The sequence below is a fragment of the Triturus cristatus genome, chromosome 9 (assembly GCF_964204655.1).
Source record: "Triturus cristatus chromosome 9, aTriCri1.1, whole genome shotgun sequence".
NCBI lineage: Eukaryota > Metazoa > Chordata > Amphibia > Caudata > Salamandridae > Triturus > Triturus cristatus.
The window spans coordinates 758,151,331-758,173,911 of NC_140592.1; the positions used below are offsets into that span (position 1 = coordinate 758,151,331).

At 48.2% G+C, this 22,581-nt stretch overlaps 1 pseudogene; it reads right to left on the reverse strand.

Moving 5' to 3' along the window:
* Window positions 1–5,463: 5,463 nt before the first annotated feature.
* Window positions 5,464–22,581, reverse strand: part of LOC146798779 (uncharacterized) — a 33,875-nt pseudogene continuing 16,757 nt past the window's right edge.

The window sequence follows — 22,581 nt, forward strand, 5'->3', positions numbered from 1 at the left end:
CTGGGGGCGGGGGACAGGGGGAAATGTTGAGGGGAGCTATTACTTTTGAATTGTTGAGGGAGTTGCTGGGGTTTTTACCTGTTTGCTTTTATGACACATTTGAGGTGGCGTTTTTCGGGGTTTTCTGAGTGTCAGAACTGTTAGGATCACCACGGCGTACGGGGCTGTCGCATTGTGAGGAGAATTTGGAGCACGGTAACCTGGGGATTTGGTTGAGGCAATCAAAAACGGATCAAGCAGGGAGGGGGAGATGGGTCTGGTTGAAAGAAAGTGGATGCAGTGAAGTGTGCCCGGTGCTTGAATGGCAGGGGTATGAATTATGTGGGAAAAATTCTGGAGGAGATATTTTTTGTCATGCTTCTGGTGAAAGAGTGACGTCTTTTCAGTTACTGGCAGTTTTATGTAGGGCTCTTCGAAGGGTGGTTCGGGAGCCAGCTGACTATGGGACCCATTCCTTCAGAATAGGCGCAACTACGTCAGCGGGGCACCTGGGATGGTCATGGGGTCAGATTCGCCGGATAGGACGTTGGCGCTCCCGTTGTTGTGAGAGATATGTGAGGAAGTGATAGGCTAAGAGAGGGTAGCCGCAGGGAAGGATAGGTGGGGGGAGGAAGAGGTTGTTTTTTTCTAGAAGCTAATACTTATCTCTTTATACTACAGGCTGTGTGAGAGGACCAGGGACTAAGACGGTCACCTGGATTGTGGGACACTCGTTTGTGCATTGGGCAGCCAAGTATTCGGACCAACAGCTATATGGACGAACTCTGGGTTTGAGGAGTTGCCACTATGAAGTCTCTTGGTAGGGTAAAGAGGGAATGAGATGGGGTGCGCTGCTGCCTTGGTTAACTAAGATGGTAACTCAGGGGGGCTGCCTCGATATGCTGGTTCTGCATCTGGGGGGAAACGACTTGGTGAGAATGTCAGGTCTGGCATTACTACAAGACATGCAAAGAGACTTGGAGGTTCTGAAGAAGAATTTGGCAGGAACATGTATAGCATGGACCGAGCTGGTGCCTAGAAGAGTGTGACGGGGGGCCATCAGTCATGCGGCTATTGATAAGGCTAGACGGAAACTGAATAGAGCGATGAGAGTTTTTTGCCAGGCAAGGGACATAAAATGATTGCTCATTGGAGTTTGAGGCTGGAGGAGCCTGTGTTATTCAAAGATGATGGGGGTGCACCTTTTGAGGATGGGCAATGCGTATTATATGATGGAGGTACGGGATACGATCAGCAAGCTCTGGAATGAGAACATATGGTGCCACAGGGGCGAGGGAGGTCCCTGGGTGGTGGAACTTTGGAGGGGTCGTGTGTCTTGGATGTGCAGAGCCACCCCTCGGGGGGGAGGTACACAGGTGAATAAGGGCAGAGCGTAGGATGCAAAGTGCAGCAGAAGAATGTCGAAAGAGAATATTTAAGAGGGCTGTGAAGGTGAGAAGGGATGTATGGAGAAGTTTACAGCAAAGAATGGGGAGGAGTGAAACAGGTGAGACGGTGGGAGAATGGATGAGGGGTATGAGTTACTATTGTTGAATAAAGTTATATGTTATTTTTAATAAATGTTTGGAGCTATGATAACCTTGTCCTAATAAATGGCCTTTCACGCTTCAAGTCAGCGTGGAGTGTAGGTATCTTCGCATGGCTGGAAGGACAAGGTTGGGGACAGGGGCCATAAGGGAGGGCATAGGGGAGGGCTGGTGGTGCCCATAAAAGTGTGGGGGTGGGGAGGTTCCGGCCTCTATTCCCAACACCTCGCACCACTGGGTTAGGGAGGGGTTTTCAAAAGTTAGTCCACCCACCCACCCTACATTAAGAGGGGGAGAGAGTTATGCGAGCCAGTTTAGGGCAGGTTATAAGGCTCTAGGGTTGCAGAACTTTGGAGGGGTGGGGAGTCTCGGATGGGCAGAGCCACCCCTGGGGGGGGGAAAGGTACACAGGTGAATGAGGGTGGAGCGCTCAAGTCAGCTTCAAGTCAGCGTGGAGTGTAGTTATTGCGCAGTGAGGAAAAGAAACGACAACAGTTCTGCTGATTTCAATGCTCCGGCCAAATAGCCATGGAATGGTACAACTTGCTCCGGGATCTGGTTGTCATAAGTGTTGGACTTGGCCCTTCTGAAACTTTTTGCTGTTAATTGTGACCTGGTGTTAGTAATTTTTGGCTTCTGCGCACTCTACCGCTGTGTCCCAGGGTAAAGTGCATGCGTGTAGTGAGGTTGGCCTGCCCTCCCATAGGAATGCATGGGGGAATGTATGTGTCCCTGGTAGTTCCTGATGCGTGGGGAGTGCAGGTGTGAGTTTGGTATGTGCGGACTCATGTGATTAAATGCTGCGCGATGATGTGTGCGGCGTTACTGTAGCTAGTATGGACGTGCCACTTCTAGACGCTGGCATAAATGTGCAGTGACTGCCTGGCGCGTGATTGGCTGGCTGAGGTCATGTGATGGGCTAGGGAATCCCCAGAGTCAGGATGAGTCACCCAGTGGTGAATGGGGAGATCAGCAGCCAGATGGGTGGGAGGAGTACACCTAGGACCTGAATAGGGCTGGGCTTTCCCCACACAATGCTGGCTCCACCCCCTGTGGTGCGACTGATGACCCTGGCCTGCTCTGTGAATAGGGAGAGGGGCTGAGCAAAACAAAGTGCTCAAGAACCAGTTGCATCTGGTTCGCCCCACCCCTGCATCTTGAGACAAAGGTATTATGTGTATAAAAAGGTGCTGTGTCCCCTTACAAAATGTTCTCTCTTCTGATCCTAACTTGAGGGGGGCCTGCTGCTGCTGGGCGCCAGGAGAGACCGCCACTGGGGACTGCCTCCCTGCTGGAGGGCCCTGTGAGCTGGCCCCTGGGCCCAGTCTTTGCCCCCCCTGCATCTGAAGACTTTTCCTGGACCTTACCTTCAAGCGCCTGGGAAGCGCTTCACCTTTACTGGCCTTCAAGCGCCTGGGAAGCGCTATATCTTTACTTGCTGAGAAGCGCCTCCATTTGTGGCCAGCAGCGCTGAGCTGCGATGATTTGCGGGGGAACCCTGACGTAGGGATTCCCTCGCTTATTGGCCGTGTTTCGTGGTGGGTGCCCACCCCGCTTATTTGCTTTCATTTCACCGCGGGTGCCCACCCCGCTGTATATTTTGTTTTGATTACGAGGGAGCCTACCCCTCTTACTGCCGGAGAATCACCGCCGCGGCCGGGGAAACCCAGGAAGTCAGGCAGCCCTTGCAGGACGTGGGCAGGGCGTGAGCAGGAAGCGGACGGGAGCCTACCCCGCGCTCCTGTAGCCGGAAGTGAAGAGGAAGCAAGGAGTCCGGACAGAGGACGAGAGCCTACCCCGCCTCCGTCGGTGAAGGAAGCCCCGTGTCTGCCCAAAAGCCAACCGGGTGAAGAGAGGTCTGCGCGGAACCAAGGAGACGCCGCTGAAGCCGCCCCCGCTGTGGGAGAAGCCCGGAGAAGTCCCACCACCGGAGTGCTACCGGCAACAGCGAGAGAGCGGAGACACCGCGGGAGTCCCCAGAGAACAGCCCGGTAAGTTGGGAAGGGCTGGGGGACTCCGTGCGTGTGTTCTGGGTGCCGGTCCCAGACCGGTCTATCTCCCGAGCGGCTCCCCCGCCTGATAGAGGGGGGCGCTCTCACGTGAGGGGGACATTATTGATTAAGAGTCCAGAGGGACTCCAACGACGGGGCACAGTTGTTCAGAGCCCCGAGCGAGGCTCCAACGTCTGGGGGCATTATTCTTTCGAGTCCCTGAGCAGGACTCCAACGTTGTGGGGCACAAGTTATTAAGAGTCCAGAGGGACTCCAACGAAGGGGCAGCATTGATTAAGAGTCCAGAGGGACTCCAACGACGGGGGCATTTTTTGTGATAAGAGCGGCCCCGGAAGGCAGCGGGCCGATCCAATGTTTTGGGGCATATTTGAGTCCTAGAGCCCACGAGGCTCCCACGCTGTTTTGGGGGCATTGTTCTGTAAGAGCCCAGAGAGGCTCCCACATGATTCAAAAGGCACAGTAGTGCCCAGGCTCATTTCCCCAGCTGCCCAGCACTTAGTGGGCAGCTGCAACGTTTAGGTTGTGGCCTTTACGCTTTGGCTTGCGCAGCCTGCGCAGTCTAGCCCTGACTCTGCTGGACAAAGGGCGTTTGAGCCCCTGAGAGGCCAAGTTGGCCTGGGGACAGTTTCCCTGTGTTGTGCCCTCTCCTAGGGTACCTGGTGATTTTTATATATGTACTTTTGCGCCTGTGCATTGCCGTTATGCTATGTTCATTCCTAATGTGATTTATGCATTGCTTTGGGTATCCCTCTAGATGTATTTTTATACCTAGGAGGTTGGGTTACCTAGTATGGTGTTACTAGTGTGTTCCTGGTTCCCCGCGTAATATTTTCCTAAGGTAGTTAGGGTTGCGTGGGTGGTACTTACCTATTCCCAGTGGTTACTGGTTGTGCGCTACATTTATAATTTGTTCTACATTTCTACATTTACAATTTGGTGATTTGTGCTAATTCCTGGCAGTGGTCCATGAGGCCCTGTCCCTTGTAGATAATCCCCCTGTAAATTCTGCCCGTGCCAGTGGCACATTGTAAAGTGTGTATTTATTATCTAATGTGTTTGGTATAATACAAAGGCTATTTTTATATATAACCTTGTGTGGAGTTTCTTTTGTGGTGGGCCTTGGGTGTTGTTGCTGGGTGCGCGCGCAAACGCTTTACACATTGCCTCCGGGATAAGCCTGACTGCTCGTGCCAAGCTACCAAGGGGGTGAGCAGGGGTTATCTTTGGCGTGTAACTTCCTTGCCCTGACTAGAGTGGTGGTTTCTGCCTGGCTTTGGCGCAAGCCCTAGCCAACCAGAAATCCCATTTCTAACAATAAGGAAACAACATAATGTTTTGAATTTTATTCATCAGACTCGTCGCAGCTAGACACTTCACTTTTACATTGAGCAAATAGTGGCGCTAAAGAGAAAGTGTATGTTGTCACGAATCGTAAATATCTGCTGACTGGTGTGTGCAGACTTGCTCCTGAGAGTAACATCAACTTAATACACCAGTTAGTAAAATGTTGCGCCCTGTACTCAGCAAGAAACAATGCAGCTGCAATTAACAACATTTAATATCTGAAATATATAAATAAAACCATTAAAACAGAGTGAGTTGAAATTGCACAATCTGTTTTTAAGTACAATAAATGAAGGAACGATTTCAGAGGATGTCTTACACAATTAAACTCTAAAGGCCTGATTTTCATGTTTGGCGGGCGGCCCTCTAAACTGCCTGTTCACCAACCCTAGAGTTTCCCTTAGAACTGGTAGGTATTTGTCATCAGCAGCGTGGTCTGTCTGCATAAAATAGCCATGGTAGGAACATCACGTGCTGCTTCACCCCAAGTCTTCTGACACACCACTCACCTCTGGCTATGCCGCATTCATGCCACCCTCCCATTTGTTTCTTGCGCCATTTCTCCTCAGTCCCCCTTGACTCTACGACACTGGACCACTTCCCACCAGATTGCCACAAACAAGGTGGGTCCTGGAAGCAGTGCTTAATTTGAGCCGATGGTTTCCGGTGCTCACAACCAGCACTTTATTATCAACACTGGCTCCTATGATAGTCTGTTGCATGGTGGTGCTGTTTATCTTATTTTTTGAGGAGCACAACAGCTGTTTTTTGATAATCAAATATGTATTAAAATCACTAATACCTGCTACCCAAAGCTTTAAGATTAGCTTGGGCGGCATATATTAGTCATTTTAATTTATATTTACAGTCTGAATTGTCACACTTGTAATCGTGTGATGGCTAGTCATGATAGTACTGTAAATGGCAGCACTGGTAGGGGCAATGGGTGGTGCAAGCTGCAGTGGCCTCCTGACAAGAGCCCTGGCACTTTTTTTTTTTAAACGAATTTAGCACTGGTCCTTGGCTTACCTTTCAATCTGACTCCAGGTGTAACCCATCCCCTTGCAGTCAGCCTTGAGGATTGGTGCCAGGTGTTTCTTGGCCTTACTCTTTTCCTTTTTCCCTTGAGGGTTCCAGGTGGAGCTTGCCTGGGGGTGTTTGATGTGGGCCTGTGGTTTCGTGATTTCTACATGTGCAGGGTATTGGAAAGTCTGCTGCCATAGGTCGTTGCTGCCGATGGTGTTTAGCCAGCAAATTTGGAGGATTTTCCTCATACAGTTGTTGATGAAGGTCTAGACTTTGTTGATGGTGGTCTCTGTTGTCTTCCAAGTTTCTGCTCCAAATAGAAGTACAGATTTTACGTTGGTGTTAAAATGCCTGATCTTGCTTTGCAGCGAGTGGTCCTCGGAGTTCCAGATTTTCTTTAGCTAAATGAAGGCAGCCCTTACTTTACAGATTCTTGCCTTGACGTCGGCATTTGCGCCACTCTGCCTGTCTATAACACTGCCCAGATAGGTGATGGCCTCAACCTCTTCCAGTGCATTGCCTGCAAGAGTTACGGCATCTGTGCTGGCAGTGTTAGCCATCAGGGTCTTGGTTTTCCCCCTGTAGATGTTGAGGCCAAGTTGTGCTGAGGTGGCTGCCACTTCGTCAGTCTTCTCTTGCATCTGCAGATGGGTATGGGGAGTACATCCAGGTCGTCTGCACAGTCCAGGTCATGGAGCTGCATCCAAGGTGCCCACTGGATCACATTTATTTTTACTACGTGGATGTCTTTATGATCCAGTCTATGGCCAGCAGGAAGAGAAAAAGTGAGAGCAAACTACCCTGATGGACTCCGGTTCTCATTTCGAAGGCTTCTGTGAGTTGTCCTCCTAAGACTATCTTGCAGGTTATTTTCTCGAAGATTTCCTGTTGATTCTTACAAGTTTATCTGGCACACCGTAGTGGCAGAGAGGTTTCCAAAGAGTCTCCCTGTCCACTCTGTTGAATGCCTTCTCATTGTCGATGAGGCTGATATAGATTGAGGAGTTCGATTCCATCGACTGCTCAATGATGATGGGCAGTGTTACAATCTGGTGTGAAGGATCTGGCAATGTGGAAGCCAGCATGTTGGTCTCGTAACTTTTTCCATCATTCTGTTTAGGATGACTCTGTTGAATACTTTGCCTGGGGTTGACATAAGAGTTATTCCTGTGTAGTTTGTGCAATTACTCAGGTCTCCTTTCTTGGGGATCATGATCAGATATTCCTCCTTCCATCCTGATGGCACCTTTTCCTTTTCCCCAGATTCTTCCAAACATGTGGTCGAGCATGTCTACTGATGTTTCAATGTCTGCCTTCTGTTCCTCTGCAGGAATATTGTCAGGTCCTACTGCCTTCCCATTTCTCAGATGTTTGATGGCTTGCTGTATTTCTTCCGTGGTTGGCCTGCTGCAGGCGATTGGCAAGTCCTTGTCAGCTGGCTGCATGTTTGGTGGAGGCTGTTTGATGGGCTGCTTCAGCAGTTCTTCAAAGTGCTCCGCCCATCTTCATTGTTGGCCTTCGTTACCCATGCTTGTCATCCCAGCTTTGTCTTTAACAGGTCTTCCAGGCTTGCTGTATTTGCCGGAGAGTTTCCTTGTTATGTCGTAGAGTAGTTTCAAGTTTCCATGGCTTGCTGCTGCCTGGGCTTCTGTGGCAAGACCATCAAAGACTCTTCACTTGTCTGCTCTTAAGCTTCTCCTTGCTTCCTTGTTGGTTTTGGAATATTCGCCTTGAGCTTTTTCTTCTCTTGTTCGGCTGGTGTTGACTCCAGCTTTCTTTTCCTTTCTCACTTGGATTGTGCAGAGAGTCTCGGTGGGGATCCATTCTTAATAATGATGTTTCTTGGGACCCAGTACCTCCTGGCAGGTTGATGTTACTGTTTCTTTGATCTTTTCCCAGTGACTTTTTACTGGGTCTCTATCATCCTCTATTTCTTGCAAAACTTGAAACTTGTTACTGAGGTTGACAGAGTATTCACTCTGTTTCTGTGCATCTTTGAGGAGGGTGGTGTTATATCGCTGGCGTTTGTTTGTCAGTTGCAGCCATGCTTTCTTCAGCTTTAGCCTGTCCATGACAAGGTGATGGTCTGATGCCATGTCCTCTCCTCTGATCACTCTCACATCCTGTGGGGACCTTCGGAACTTCTTGGCAATGCAGACATGGTCGATCTGATTCTCTGCTGAATGGTCTGGTGTCAGCCTGCACCATTCTCGTTCATGTCGCCAAGGCCATGGTTGCCCATGACTTCTTTCTACCTAGTGTTGTCACTGTCAATCTTGGCATTGAGGTCCCCCAGCAGTATGGTGATGTCTCCCTCATGACATTTCTTCAGGATGGACTGGAGTCTGTTGTAAAGCTGTTCTTTTTCCTCTTCTTTGCTGTCATTTGTAGATGCATAGCACTGGATAACATTCATGTTGATCCTCTTTTTCTTTGTGCGTAAGGTCGCCGTGGTGATTCAGGGACCATGAGCTTCCAAGCCTATCAGGACTCTGTTGGCTGTTGGCAATAGCAATAGCATCAGTGCTACTCCCTGAGTATGTGGGTCGATCTCTTCCACATGTCCAGAATACAGCGGTATTCCTCATGAAGCCAGTCTTTTCTTCATGAGGTGGTCTCACTGATGCCAAGCAGAGCAAAGTTGTATTTTTCCATCTCCGCTGCCAGTGGGCAGTCATGCCTTTCCTTTACATGGTCCTCACGTTTCATGTCCCGATGGTGATGGTCTTGGTCGAAAGCAGGTGTATTGTCTTTGTGGCTTCCAGAGATCTCTGGCTGCACCCCACTCTGAAAATAGTTGTGTGTGTTTGTTCCTATTTCTGGTCAACATGTGTCAGTCAGCAGGTGGTATGCATGCAACACATGCACAATGTCTGACACTTATGACTTGTGAGAAATTGACTAAGGAAGAGACACCTGTTAACTGACTGCACCTGGAGAATTACTTTGAAAGGCACAAATTGGGTGTTCTGAGGGACACCATTGCTTCTCACATATGTGGCTGAACTCTAGCTAATACTACAGGGCCATAAAGGAACTCAAAATCAGCTTGTCAAAATGTTCATACTAGTCCCACACAGAAGGAGGCTGCAACTAGAATGGGGGCATGTGGTCCTTCATGCATGTGTCAAGGCAGCCCATCCAGATCTGAAAACAGCCCCTACTGACCAGGCCACTATGGAATGCCAAAGTGTCAGAGAATGGCCTGTCCGGCCCTGAATGCCTTTTGTGAAAAGACTAACACACTTGTGCTCTGCAAGAAGCCAGAGGACAGCAGTTGGAGTATATCAAATACCTGCACTTGAGCTGTTGTAGCATGCAATATATCTGTTGGGGGCTCAAAACAGACTGTAATGTTGGTGAGCACTTCTTATACACGGCGCTACTTAAACGTTACCTTCTTTTAAATATTCTTTGGAATTTCAAATGATGCGACCCTTGTTGTGACTCTGTAATCTTATGTCCAAAACTCCGGTGTTTGGCCAAAACATGATTAAAAGTGGTCTAGTACTTTCAGGCATATGTCCATCTGCAAAAAGTGACTGGAAATATATATTGGGCCATAATCCAGGAAAAACAGGCGGAAAATGGTGCTTCCCCATATGATTCCTCATTCCAGATGTGAAATTCAGAATTGCCTGTCAGAGACAAGGATATAGTCCGGCATCGTTAATACCACGCTGTGATATTACCGCACTTTGTTACCAGGCCATTCGTTATCAACCTTTTGTGTCTATATATTTTCCATATACTGTATGCAGCCTTCTCTATGAAATTCATGCTTTTTAATGTGAAATGTGGTTGTTCTGTATGGTGTCACCATTGCAGTCCAGTTCAAGCTCCTTTCCATATATTTTACGAACTGTTGGGCAAGAAACCGAGCACAACACTAAATAGTACAGTGCAAAATGTGCACTTCAGTAGTATTTTATTTTGGCACCCCTCAGTAGGTTCCTGTAGATGTCTGCATGGATTGTTTCACATTCAGATGTTGAAGACAAGGTTATATAAAGAGCAGAGACATTTTAAGGCACAGGCAAAGTGGACTGTTGTCCAGGGCCCCAGCCTTTCAGGGGTCCCCTGTCAGGGGACCTGACAATGCCAGCTCTGTCCCTTATGGCCTTAATGATTCTTAAACATATTGATTTGAATACGTTTATCCTTTAAATTATTTTTAATGTGGGTGATGTGTGAGAGTCTATTCCAGACATTTTGCAGAGAAATGTTCTGTTTATGTTTCATGCAACATCCATAAAAAATGTTTCTTGTAGATCAAAACAAGACCTCACACATGTGAGGTATTCAAGATATTACGATATGAGTAGCGCAGTATACCTAATGATAGTTTACCGCGTTATGGTGAGTTAAACGGCTCGAGATCCCCGATTATGTTTAGTACGACAAAAAGGGCCGAGAAACCGAACTGTCTCCATCTTGGATTACGGCTCTCCCTCTCACTTAAGAGTCACGTGGTCTTTTCCGCACACCCTCTGCTTCCCCCTTTCCTTGCATTTAATTAGGAGACAGGCTGAGTTGCTGAGAAGCAAGGTCACATCTGCTAAAAGGGAGTATCAGGCAAATTCCTCTAGGCCTGGGACGAAAAGGGAGTTACCCTTTCGACCTTCTCTGTAAAGATAGTAACCCTTTGTATGTGTAACCGAAACTAGAAATGGGCATGAGCTCATTAGGGGCGCCAGGACTAACTGGTACTTTTCCACATATATGGTTTTGTATGCTGTACTGATAATGTATAAAAGTGTGTTACTGTCAAGGAGCCAGCAATCTACCTCGGCGCACCTGATGGGTGAGGATCGACGAGGCTCCTCTATATAGAGTTCTGTGATTGCAAATAAACGTTTGAACCTTCCACGTTGCCAACTGCTCCTTCTTACCTAGCATTTCGGGCCAATGGTAAGTGTGGCCCTTGGAATAATTAATTTGGACACTTCAGTTGGCGACCACGAAGGGACCCCGTGAAAGGGTCTTTTTCCCCCCCCGTATTCGGGTGGTGGGGTTGGGGGCGTCCTGACCGGTTGGCGGGAGAGGAGCCTGAGGATTTCTCCCACCCTGCACGACTTTTCGGTACGTCCCCTGCTGCTAGTTACCCTTCACCGGGGTCCTACGGGCTTAACCCAGGAACTGGATCGATTTTGGTCTAGAGGAGTTGGCAGCGGAGAACGAACATTCGTATCTGGGTGCACCCGGTGAGTATTGATTTGATTTTGACGCACGCGTTGTAAACGGTGCATTATTGGTTAAGGCACGCGTTGAAGACGGTGTGCAATTTGATTGATTTGAGAGCATTCGTTGAGAACGATGCGTTTTTGATTTTGAACACGGATTGCATTTGATTGAAGCTCGCGCTGGACAGCGGTGCATTGATTTGAGGACACGCACCGGAGGGTGGTGTCTTGTTTGATTAAGGTTAGCATTACCGTGGTTTGACTTGAAGTACGTACAGGTTGCATTTGATTTGAGTAAAAACGGCGCGCCGAAGGATTACAAACGGATTGCACGTGGACAGACCCGCGACCTAGACTGGGTAGCCACAGGGCATACTCCTGACGGGGCAAGTCCTCGTTGGGGGCTGGTCTTAGTGGTGAGCCAGGAGGGTGGCCGGAATCCCGCGTGTAGTTTGGTGTTTTGGACTGTGAACCAGAGTCGACGGGCTTGGTTCTCTGATACTGATTGTACGTTGTGTATGATTCGTGTTGATTGTTGTTCGTGTATACATGTCTGAAAACTAACCAAAATGTCCTGTTTTAGTAAATTGAATTGTTTTGGCTGCTGCTGTCGAACAAGTGACTCTAGACTAGCGGAGAGCCAACCCGCCCCGCCGGAGGGCAGTCCTAGCCATTTTATGTATGTCAAACATGGGATCTCTCCGTTGTTGTTTTGCACTCTGTGGCATAAGTATACCAAGGGCAATGAGGAGTTACGCTGGCCCAAAACAGTCTCATTTGATGAAAAGAAAATTGCGTTCCTACAGGAACAGCTGTTTTCTAGGCGAAGTAGGCAGGCCATGTTTGACGCCCTCGTTGCATGGCAGAAGGAGGCCAAACAACGGCGAATAAGGGAAGAGAAAGTAGCCAGAGGTAAGGCAGGACAGAATGTTACTCAGAAAGCTATGGCCTATGACCGAGACAGAGTAGAAAAGGGATTGGATTGCATGAATCGTGAGTTCCGACTGAAGGTGGATAAGAGCTATGTGACCCGCCCGAATGCAGAAGATGAGATAGAGGATTTACTGGACACCAGACCACCACCCCCTTATGTGCCACAGAGGATATATCCGGAGGTATCAGGGGCCTCGGCCCCAGCTCCGGATATGTCCCAGGGGGCCTCGGCTTCGGCCCCCCTGGCCACCACTACCCCTCCCTCCCAGCCGAACCTCTCTCGGTTGCCGACATCTGTGTCTGAAGTTATGGCCATACTGCCTAATTTATTGACGGCAGCTGCAGCCGGGACCCCTCAGCTGTCGCTGGGGTCAATGCCTTCCCCTTCTGTTCTGCCCTCCTCCTCCGCCAGCACCACGCCGGTAACAGCTGCAACTACTCCGCTACGTCCGGCCAGTCTCACTGAGGGTAGGAAGTTGTTCACTCGTTCGGCCTTGGGAACGGAAGAAAGGGAAACTATAGCTACACAAGCATCCCAGTGGATGCGACATCCCATTTATACGCTTGCCGATATTTGGAGTACTATGAGAGACTATGAACCGGTGATGCAACAGCATGCTCTGGAGCATATGGCCAACCGTCTTATTTCTGTGTGGGAACAGGTACATCAGGAAGGGAAGGCTCCGGCCATACTATATGATATTCTTGATCAGGTCCATAAATCTCAGTTGGCACCGGAAGAGGTGTATGGGAAGGTACAGACCTTGGTCTCCTATAGGACTCGTTTGCAGTCTACCACTCCCGCCGGATTCTCCCAGTTCCCCATGCGGGAAGTGCACCCTATCTTTCATCCAGAAGTTGCCGCAGTAGTAGATGCCCACGGCGTCATTACCCGTCCCGGGGTAGACGCCCGGTTCCAGGAACAATGGGTCTATACCCCCTGGAAGCGGAGTGAGGTACTATCCCTAAAAAGCCAGTTGCCAGATCCTAGAAAGAACCCCACCGCATATTACAAGGAACTGACCGAGGCCGCCTCGTCAGCGGTAATGACGTTGGCAGATATTGAATTATTCTTTGCTTTATTAGTACCGGTGGACATTTGGCGCCAGGTACATGACCAGGACCATGTTACGGAATTTGGTGGGACATGGGATCAATTGAGAAACTGGGACAGAGATCGTAAACAGGGAACAAGCCCCGACCTGAGATACTGGCCTTGCCTGAGAGAATAATAATTTATATGCACTCATTGATCCCACCCAGGAAGGTAGATTGGGACAAGCTGACGGCCTGTAAGCAAAAGAAGGACGAGAGTGTCTCTGACTTTTTCACGAGGTTTGAGGGAGTGTTCATTGACTTCAGCGGACAGGACTTGGCAACGGAAGGGGGTGTACGTTTATTTGTTAATAGATTTGTAACAAATTTGCTACCCGAGGTATCGGCTCGGTTACAGGCAGCCGAGAGTACCTGGACGACCACCACGCCCTCCACGATACTGAGCATGGCTCAGTATTATGAGCATCGGGAAAATGAGAGCAAGGATAAGACAGAAAGAAAGTCAAAAGAATTGAAAACGCGAGTGTTACTACAGCAAGTGGAGAGAGGTAGAGGAAGAGGACGAGGGTTGCAGAATTTCGCTCCAAGAGGGGCGGGACAGACGCAAACGGCTGGGCGAACAGATTTGGGCATAAATCAATGTGCTTTCTGTAAAGAGGAGGGGCATTGGAGAGCGCAGTGTCCGTTACTATATGAACAGAATACGGCTTCAAGGGGTCGCGGACGGGGAAGGATGAGTGGGCACCGTGGTGGATACACGAGACAAGAACAGGCAGCCCGAGGTGAGAACAGTCAGAATTATTTCGACCAAAACCAGGGTAAACAGTACTACAATAATGGACGTGTAACGGACGAAGACGCCGGGTATACTCCAGCATAGGACAGCCAAGGGCAGAGTAAGGGGCATATGTCAATCCCGATAGATCAAGCTGGACCTTATGTCCATGCACGATTGTTGGATGCATCAGGTAAATTTTTGGTTGACACAGGGGCTATGAACAGTTCTGTTTCACGTGCCCTGGTCCCGGGGGCCGCTCTGTCTGGCCAGACTAATGTGTCCGTAGGGTTCTCTGGAACTCCGGTGGTGAGCCCCATTTCGAAACCGCTTTCCCTTACTGTGGGACCGGTTACAATAGAATCGCCTTTCCTCCTCACCTCCCAGTGTGGGGAAAATCTCCTTGGTATGGATATATTGAAACGATTGCATGCCCACATCTATTGCTCCCCTGATGGAGTTTATCTGACCATTCGGAATACCTCTATCCCCTCCGTTCAATGTTTTTCGAAAACGGACTCACTACCTCCTGAGCTTGCACAACTCCCGAAGGATCTTTGGGCCCTGGGGGACACTGACGTAGGATTCCTACAAATTCCCCCGGTGTCCATCACCCTGAAACAGAATGCCAAATTGCCAAGGATCCCACAGTATAAAATAGCCCCCGCAGGGGAACGCGCTTTACTGGCCATTATTTCTGACTTGATTAGAACAGGGGTGGTGGAGGAAACGGCCTCTAATGTTTGTAACAGTCCCATTCTTCCGATTCTTAAATGAGCCCCCGTACCCCAATCTCCTGATTATGCAGATACTTACCGATTTGTGATTGATTAACAAGATTGTGGTACCCCAATATCCGGTGGTACCTGACATTAATTCCATTTTGACTATGATTCCTCCCACTGCCGCATTTTTCTCGGTGATTGATTTGAAGAATGCCTTCTTTAGCATTCCCATACATCCAGATAGCAGACATTTGTTCGGTTTCTCATTGGGGGGCCGCAGCTTTAGATTCTGTCGCGCCCCCCAGGGGTATACCGAAAGCCCTAGTATCTACAGCCAAGCCCTAAAAAGAGTATTGGATTCTTTACAATTGCCGCCAGGTAATGTCCTATTGCAGTATGTTGACGACCTCCTTGTGGCCTCTGATACAGAACAGGGTTGCCGCGATGCTACGGTTACCCTGCTACGGCACTTGGCCACTCATGGTAACAAGGTGTCGCTCTCTAAATTTCAATATTGTCGACCGGAGGTGACCTATCTCGGTCATCTCCTGTCGAAGGAGGGAAGACGGTTGACTTCTGAGCGCATCGCAACCATAACTAACATGCCTGTTCCTCGCACGCAACGTGATGTCCGCGCTTTGCTTGGTATAACCTCCTACTGTCGCCAATGGATTGCTAACTATTCTCTCTTGACTAAACCTTTCTTGTATCTAACTACGAAGGATGTGCATGAACCCTTACCTTGGACTGATGAATGCCAGACTGCTTTTTCTGTTCTGAAAACTGCTCTTTGCTCTGCTCCTGTGCTTGGCACCCCTGACTACCGGAAGCCTTTTGTGCTCTATGTGCATGAGGTGGACGGTTGCTCTCTTTCAGTGTTGACACAGGACTTTGGTGGTAAGCAAAGGCCTTGTGCATATTTCTCGGCGGTTTTGGATAATGTCGCCAGAGCACTTCCCAGTTGTCTGAGGGCTGCAGCGGCAGTGGCCATATCAATCAGACAATCGGAAGGGCTAGTCCTGAATACGGATCTGACAGTGATGGTGCCTCATGCTGTGGACGTATTATTAAACAGGACACAGACGCAGCACTTAACGAGTGCGCGTCGTACAGGGTACGAATTGACCCTGTTTGCACCTCATATAACGATCAAACAATGTGTTAACTTGAACCCTGCCACACTGTTGCCCCTCCCTTCAGGGGATGGTGGACAAGACATACATGATTGTATTTTTCGAACTGAAGAAGAGACAAAGGGCCGGATAGACTTAATTGACACCCCACTTTCTGATGCCCAAGGAGAATTGTATGTTGATGGGTCCTGCTTTAGATTACCGGATGGTACGACAGCTGCGGCTTATGCGATCACTACCCTGCAAACGGTAGTCGAGGCAGCCAAGATACCGTACCGGTCGGCCCAGGCGGCCGAATTGGTTGCATTATTCAGGGCCTGCGAGTTGGGAAAATGCTTGAAGCTAAATGTCTACACCGATAGCCAATATGCGTTCGGCGTAGCACATAGCTTCGGGAGGTTATGGGCGGAAAGAGGATTCTTGACATCTCATGGCGAAAAGATAAAGAATGGGCCATTAGTTGACCGATTGCTGGCTGCATTAACGTTGCCTAAAACCCTGGCCATAGTGAAATGTAGCGCACACAAGATTGTAGTAGATGATGTGGGGAGGGGAAATTCCTTTGCGGATAGGATCGCCAAGGAAACAGCCCAGTCTGACACCACTTCCATGTTTGTAGTGACAAAAATGATAGAGGCAGGGGTTTTTAACAACACCATAGACAGCGTGAAAGAGCTACAAAAGGAGATGACCCCGGAAGAATTGACATATTGGCAAGAACAGGTGGGGAGGCTTGATGAGAATGGATGTTGGACTGATTTGTCAGAGAGGTGTAGATGGTTACTGCCAAACGCATTTGTAAATGCAGTAGTAGCTATGGCACACGGACCTTCACATGTAGGGGTCCAGGGCATCTGTGCCACATTGGATCCTGTCTGGTACAATGTTAATATTCATAAGACAGCTAGGAACCTGGTTCAGCATTGCATGATCTGTCTCCAGCATAATCCTGGGGTTAGCATTCCCGTCTTGGCGGGTAGTTTTGCGCCGCCCACCATGCCTTTTGAAGTACTCCAAATGGATTACATACAGCTAGAACGAGTTAACAATTTGAAATACGTGCTGGTGGTAATCTGTACTTTTAGTAAATGGGTGGAGGCGTATCCCACAAAGGAGAATACTGCCCTGGCAACCGCGAAAGCTCTGGTAAAGGAGTTTTTCCCTCGATATGGGTTGCCACGGGTGATTTGGAGTGACAACGGGACGCATTTCAATGCTGACTTAGTTAGGCATGTATGCAAGGGTCTGTCCATTCAGCAGAAGTTCCACGCAGCCCGACATCCTCAATCAGCAGGCCTAGTTGAGAAATACAATGGGATTCTGAAATTGAAACTGGCTAAACTTCAGGACACGACAGGATTAAAATGGCCTGATCTTCTACCCCTGGCCTTGTTGTCCGTAAGAACCACTCCACATTCCCGGAGCGGTGTCTCCCCTTATGAGGTAATCTTTGGCAGACCTGCCAACGTGTGGGGAGTACCTCGGCCCAAATCCTTCAGGGACATAGACCATCCTATGCTGACTGATTATTTGTATGCTTTGACTAAAGATCTCCATTCCATTCATCAACAGATATCTGCCGTACTGCAGCCCCTGCCGGAGGGACCCGGACACAACGTGGAACCTGGACAGTGGGTCTTGGTTCGGAACTATCAACGAAAATCGAGCCTGGATCCGCGCTGGTCCCGACCATACCAGGTGCTCCTGGCAACGCGAACAGCGGTGAAAGTTGAGGGTAAGCAGCGCTGGATCCATATCTCCCATCTTAAGCGAGTTCCTCTCCCATTGCCAAGGGAGCAGCTTGACCAGGAGGAAGGCCTGCCAAACCAGGGCGAGCCCAGCACTAGGAAACGACCTTCCCTGGACACCCGCAGAGAAGTTGACGGGCGAGGGGAGAGTGCTGTGAGCCTGCAAGACCCTTTTTGCGACCACTCAATTGCTCCGAGTGAGGCGCCTGGTCAGGAGCCCAGCTCCCCGTCTGATCCCAGTGTGCCTGCTTTGTTTGTGAATCCTGGCACCCCTGGTCGGGATCGATATCACCTGCGGCCCCGGAAATAGGGAATCCTAGGTCTAGCCTTGACAAGTGAAGTTGGAAGCCTCGGCAAAGACCTAAGGATTGATAGAACACTGGACTGAACTCGTTGAGAGCGTGGAACTTTCAGTAAAGCTCTGTTCAGAACGAAAGTAGAGACATTGATTGGATTGGTGGGGGCCCAGGTGGAGTTTCTTTTCAACAAGGGTTGTGTCAAGTGCGACCCCAACGCGAGAAGTTTTTCTGTTTTTCTTTTTCTGAACAATAGGAGTCTGCCTGTGAGGCTCTATACGGACACAGGAAAGAAGCACCCTCCGGCAGGTCGGACTGCTCGTAGCCTTTTTATCCCGAGATTATATTGGACTTTTAGTGAGGAAAATGTACCCTTTTGCTCGTTTTGTCCCTGAAGAAGGGCGGCCCATAGTACCCCGTGCCATTCCCCCACATTTGCCAATGTTCTCCTCATGGAGTTTGCGTGTTAAAATTGTTTTCATTTCTATATTGATTGTATCCTTTGTGCTATGCTTAGGTCTGTTTATATATCTAGAGTTTCGCCATCCTGTGCACACCTTGATAGTGTCTACCCCTGCCCCTAAGGAACATCATTTCCAGACTTTTGCCCCCCATAAGGAGAGACACCGACAGACATATGTACATAATGCTTTTATTGAGATGCTACACCAGACTCATAGTTCCACAAATGTTACTGATTGTTGGGTCTGTGGCCTTCTCCCGTCAGTGATGCATAAGCAGGATTTGTTCATATCAATGCCCCTGTCTTATTTAGGTAGTTGCGAAGCCTGGTTTAAAATGTTATCCATGTTATATGAACATTACGCTATAGATGAACGTCGATTCTCAGAGAAGGATTACGCTTTGATTTTAGCCTATATAGAGACACACCAAGGTTTTACTCCTAATGCTGAGGGGACGGATGGTACCCTTGATCCTACCGCCTGTATGAACGTATACACTGATCATGAGAATGATACCTGGTTGAGGGATGAAGTGTTGGATTTCATGACCTTTAATTTTACTGAGTATTTCAAGTATTTCCAGGAGCGAAATGTCTCAGATGAGAAGATAATTCCGGTCCCGGTATTGAATACATCCTCCTCCTTCTGTGTGCAGGGTACCGGACATCTATCCGTAGGTTATAGTAGATGTAATTACACTTATAAACTACAGACTTTCAGTAGTCCCCCAACACTCACCCCTCCCAATGTTTATTTCGTGTGCGGTGAAAATGCATACACCTGGCTACCCAGGGGGTGGGCGGGCCGATGTTACTTATCTTTTCTTTACCCACCGGTCTACATAGCTCCTTCCGACTATCACAAATCTCATTCCTTAAATCGACGGAGCCTAAAAGCTGATGTCGCCAGTAATGATGCCACTGACCAGACTGACACTCCAGCCCAACACTTCGTTGATATCATAAAAGGGGCGTTGCCCATATGGGGACCCATCCTCAACAGTAAAGAGGTTAGGAGGCTATCTAGAGTAGTGGAAGGGGTGGTAAATACTACTGCAGGAATATTAACTAATATTACAGTAGAGCTCCAGGCGACCCGGCTTGTGACCCTCCAAAATCGTCTTGTTTTAGATGTTATCCTAGCTGATCGCGGAGGAGCTTGTAGAGTCATCGGCAGCTCCTGTTGTGTATATATACCTGACTCCGCCCCTTCTGTCCATTTAGCCATTCAGAAATTACATCGGCTAGCTTCAGAAATTCACACCGAAACTGGTACTTGGTCCTTGTCCGGGTGGTTTTGGGATTTGGTGACAACCTGGGGATGGAAGTTATTTATGATTCTTTTAGGAATAGTGGGGCTCATTTTCACATGCTGTCTTTGTCTACAGTGCGGGCCTGCTTGCTGTGCATACTGTGCCGCTCAGGTTCGCCGATCCATCCCTAGGCCTGAGCCCGTCCAAACTAGAGTAGATACCCAGCGGGCTCAGAAGGAGACGCATGACCTAATGCAGATTGAGGGTATTTTCGAAGACTAACCCCGTTATTAGCTATGCTGCGCTAAAAGGGCCGTTCTGAGGTATTCAAGATATTACGATATGATTAGCGCAGTATACCTAATGATAGTTTACCGCGTTATGGTGAGTTAAACGGCTCGAGATCCCCGATTATGTTTAGTACGACAAAAAGGGCCGAGAAACCGAACTGTCTCCATCTTGGATTACGGCTCTCTCTCTCACTTAAGAGTCACGTGGTCTTTTCCGCACACCCTCTGCTTCCCCCTTTCCTTGCATTTAATTAGGAGACAGGCTGAGTTGCTGAGAAGCAAGGTCACATCTGCTAAAAGGGAGTATCAGGCAAATTCCTCTAGGCCTGGGACGAAAAGGGAGTTACCCTTTCGACCGTCTCTGTAAAGATAGTAACCCTTTGTATGTGTAACCGAAACTAGAAATGGGCATGAGCTCATTAGGGGCGCCAGGACTAACTGGTACTTTTCCACATATATGGTTTTGTATGCTGTACTGATAATGTATAAAAGTGTGTTACTGTCAAGGAGCCAGCAGTCTTCCTCGGCGCACCTGATGGGTGAGGATCGACGAGGCTCCTCTATATAGAGTTCTGTGATTGCAAATAAACATTTGAACCTTCCACGTTGCCAACTGCTCCTTCTTACCTAGCATTTCGGGCCAATGGTAAGTGTGGCCCTTGGAATAATTAATTTGGACACTTCACATGCTACATGGGATGGTTTCACAGAGATTATTTGCAGTAATGTTAGTGAGCTACTGCTGTGTTACAATATTGAAACACAATCCACTGTCCCTGAATAATAGATGTAAACACACTAATAATTTGAACATGTGTGCCTGTGCACTGTCAGTGATGTAGCCAAAGAGGGCATGAAAGAGCTGAAATTGGATCATAAATTCAAAGCTGTTCTGAGAAGGGGCCCCAAAAAATAAATTTGTCCCAGGGTCCCCAAAATCCGTAAAAGATGTCCCTGATAATGAAAGGTTCGGGCCTCTGCATGTTGATTGTGGCGCTATGGTGGTTGTTGGAATGGTAGCTACAATTGAAAATGAGGGCTATCATTACACTGCACATGTTTCAGCACAGAGAGATGGCCAGTAGGGCCTATTGGATCATATGTGTATTGCTGCATTTACTTTGTTTCCATCTTCTTTTTTGGTCTAATACGTGTGCCACTAAAGCGCAATAGTTTTTACAGTTTTTCCCGAAAAACACATTTTTGCAGTTTTTAATCTGATGTGTCCCTAATTTCTTTGTAAACACAAGGAGATGATGGACGGAGTGATGAAACTTTTCTGACTCTCACCCCCGGTCACAGATCTGGGTTTAATCCAACGTTCTTTTGCTCACTATGGCACCCCAGTTTGGACCGAGCCATATGCAAATCAGTCTTGACCTTGTGCCCCATGGGAACAGTCCAGACCAAACTGCCAAGCCAGGTCTTCCCTGGACCAGAAACAAGCATTCTGGGACTGGTTTTGGGGTAGCACCCCTCATCAGCCAGGCTAGCTTGAATCCAGTGGCAAAGTGACCAAGGGACCCACGTCTGGGCATACCCTGCCAACTTAGGGAAAACAATGCAAACACAAGGAGATGATGGACGGAGCACTGAAACTTTTCAGACACTCAAACCCAGTCACAGATCTGCGTTGAATCCATCATCGTTCTTTAGCTCACTTCACCACCCCAGTTCAGACTCAGACATATGCAAATCAGTCTTGACCCTGTGCCTCATGGGAACAGTCCAGACTGAACTGCCTAGATACTTCTTCCCTGGACCAGAAACAAGCATCCTGGGAACAGTTTAGGGGTAACACCCCTCATCAGCCAGGCTAGCTTGAATCCAGTGGCAAGGTGAGCAAGGGACCCACGTCTGGGCATACCCATCCAACTTAGGGCAAACAAAGCAAACACAAGGAGATGATGGACGGAGCACTGAAACGTTTACAATTTCTGCAAAAGTGCATTTTTGGTGTAATAAATATTTTATCTGTAAAAAAACATGTTTGTGTGCAATATTTACTGTACTTAAAATTTCACCAAAAAGCAAAACCTCCCAAACATGGCAGATATGGTGACAAGTAAGGGCCCTTATTTTATCCACATTTTCAGGAGCAATTTGCAACGTTAGGTCGACAAGAAAGTATGATATAGGTGTTATTTTCCTGCAAAACAGCATCATACTGGTCACTATGTACGTTCATAAGGTGCAGCATAAAAGCAATGCAAAACAAAGATAGGAGCACTACGATCTTAATTGTGTGACTTTAATGTTTAAATACTGGCCTGTGCATTAAAATAGTGCAATTGGGAGCTTTACCGTTATCTGAGGGCAGTTTCAACTTCAAATGCTAGCCCTTAAATTATATATTAATCAATGAAAATCATTCTATAGGCAAGATTTCATCTGCTTGCAAAAAGAGAGGATGACTAGAACCATTCTCCAGGCGGAGGAAGCTGGTTCCAAACTGAGACCCTTTCAATAGTGAAAGACTGAGGAAGAGGAGACGGTTTGGAGAACTTAGATACCCAAGATTACGATTCTTTCAGCTTCCCAGTCCTGATAAGCCGCATGAAAATTTAGATCCAGATTTACAAAGGGTTTTCATCGGGTTTGCATTACTTTTTTGATGGCATACACCAGTGCTTAATTCGAACCAGTGGTTGCAGGTGGGGCCCACCAACACTTATATTTGGGGACCGGCACTTATTTTTCCTCATTAGTCTTTGATCCAGAGCAAGACAGAGAAAAACACAAAAGGGATAAAGAAAGAGGAAGAGAAAAATGGAAAAACTGTGATATGGATTTGCATCAAAATCCATGGATGGATGCA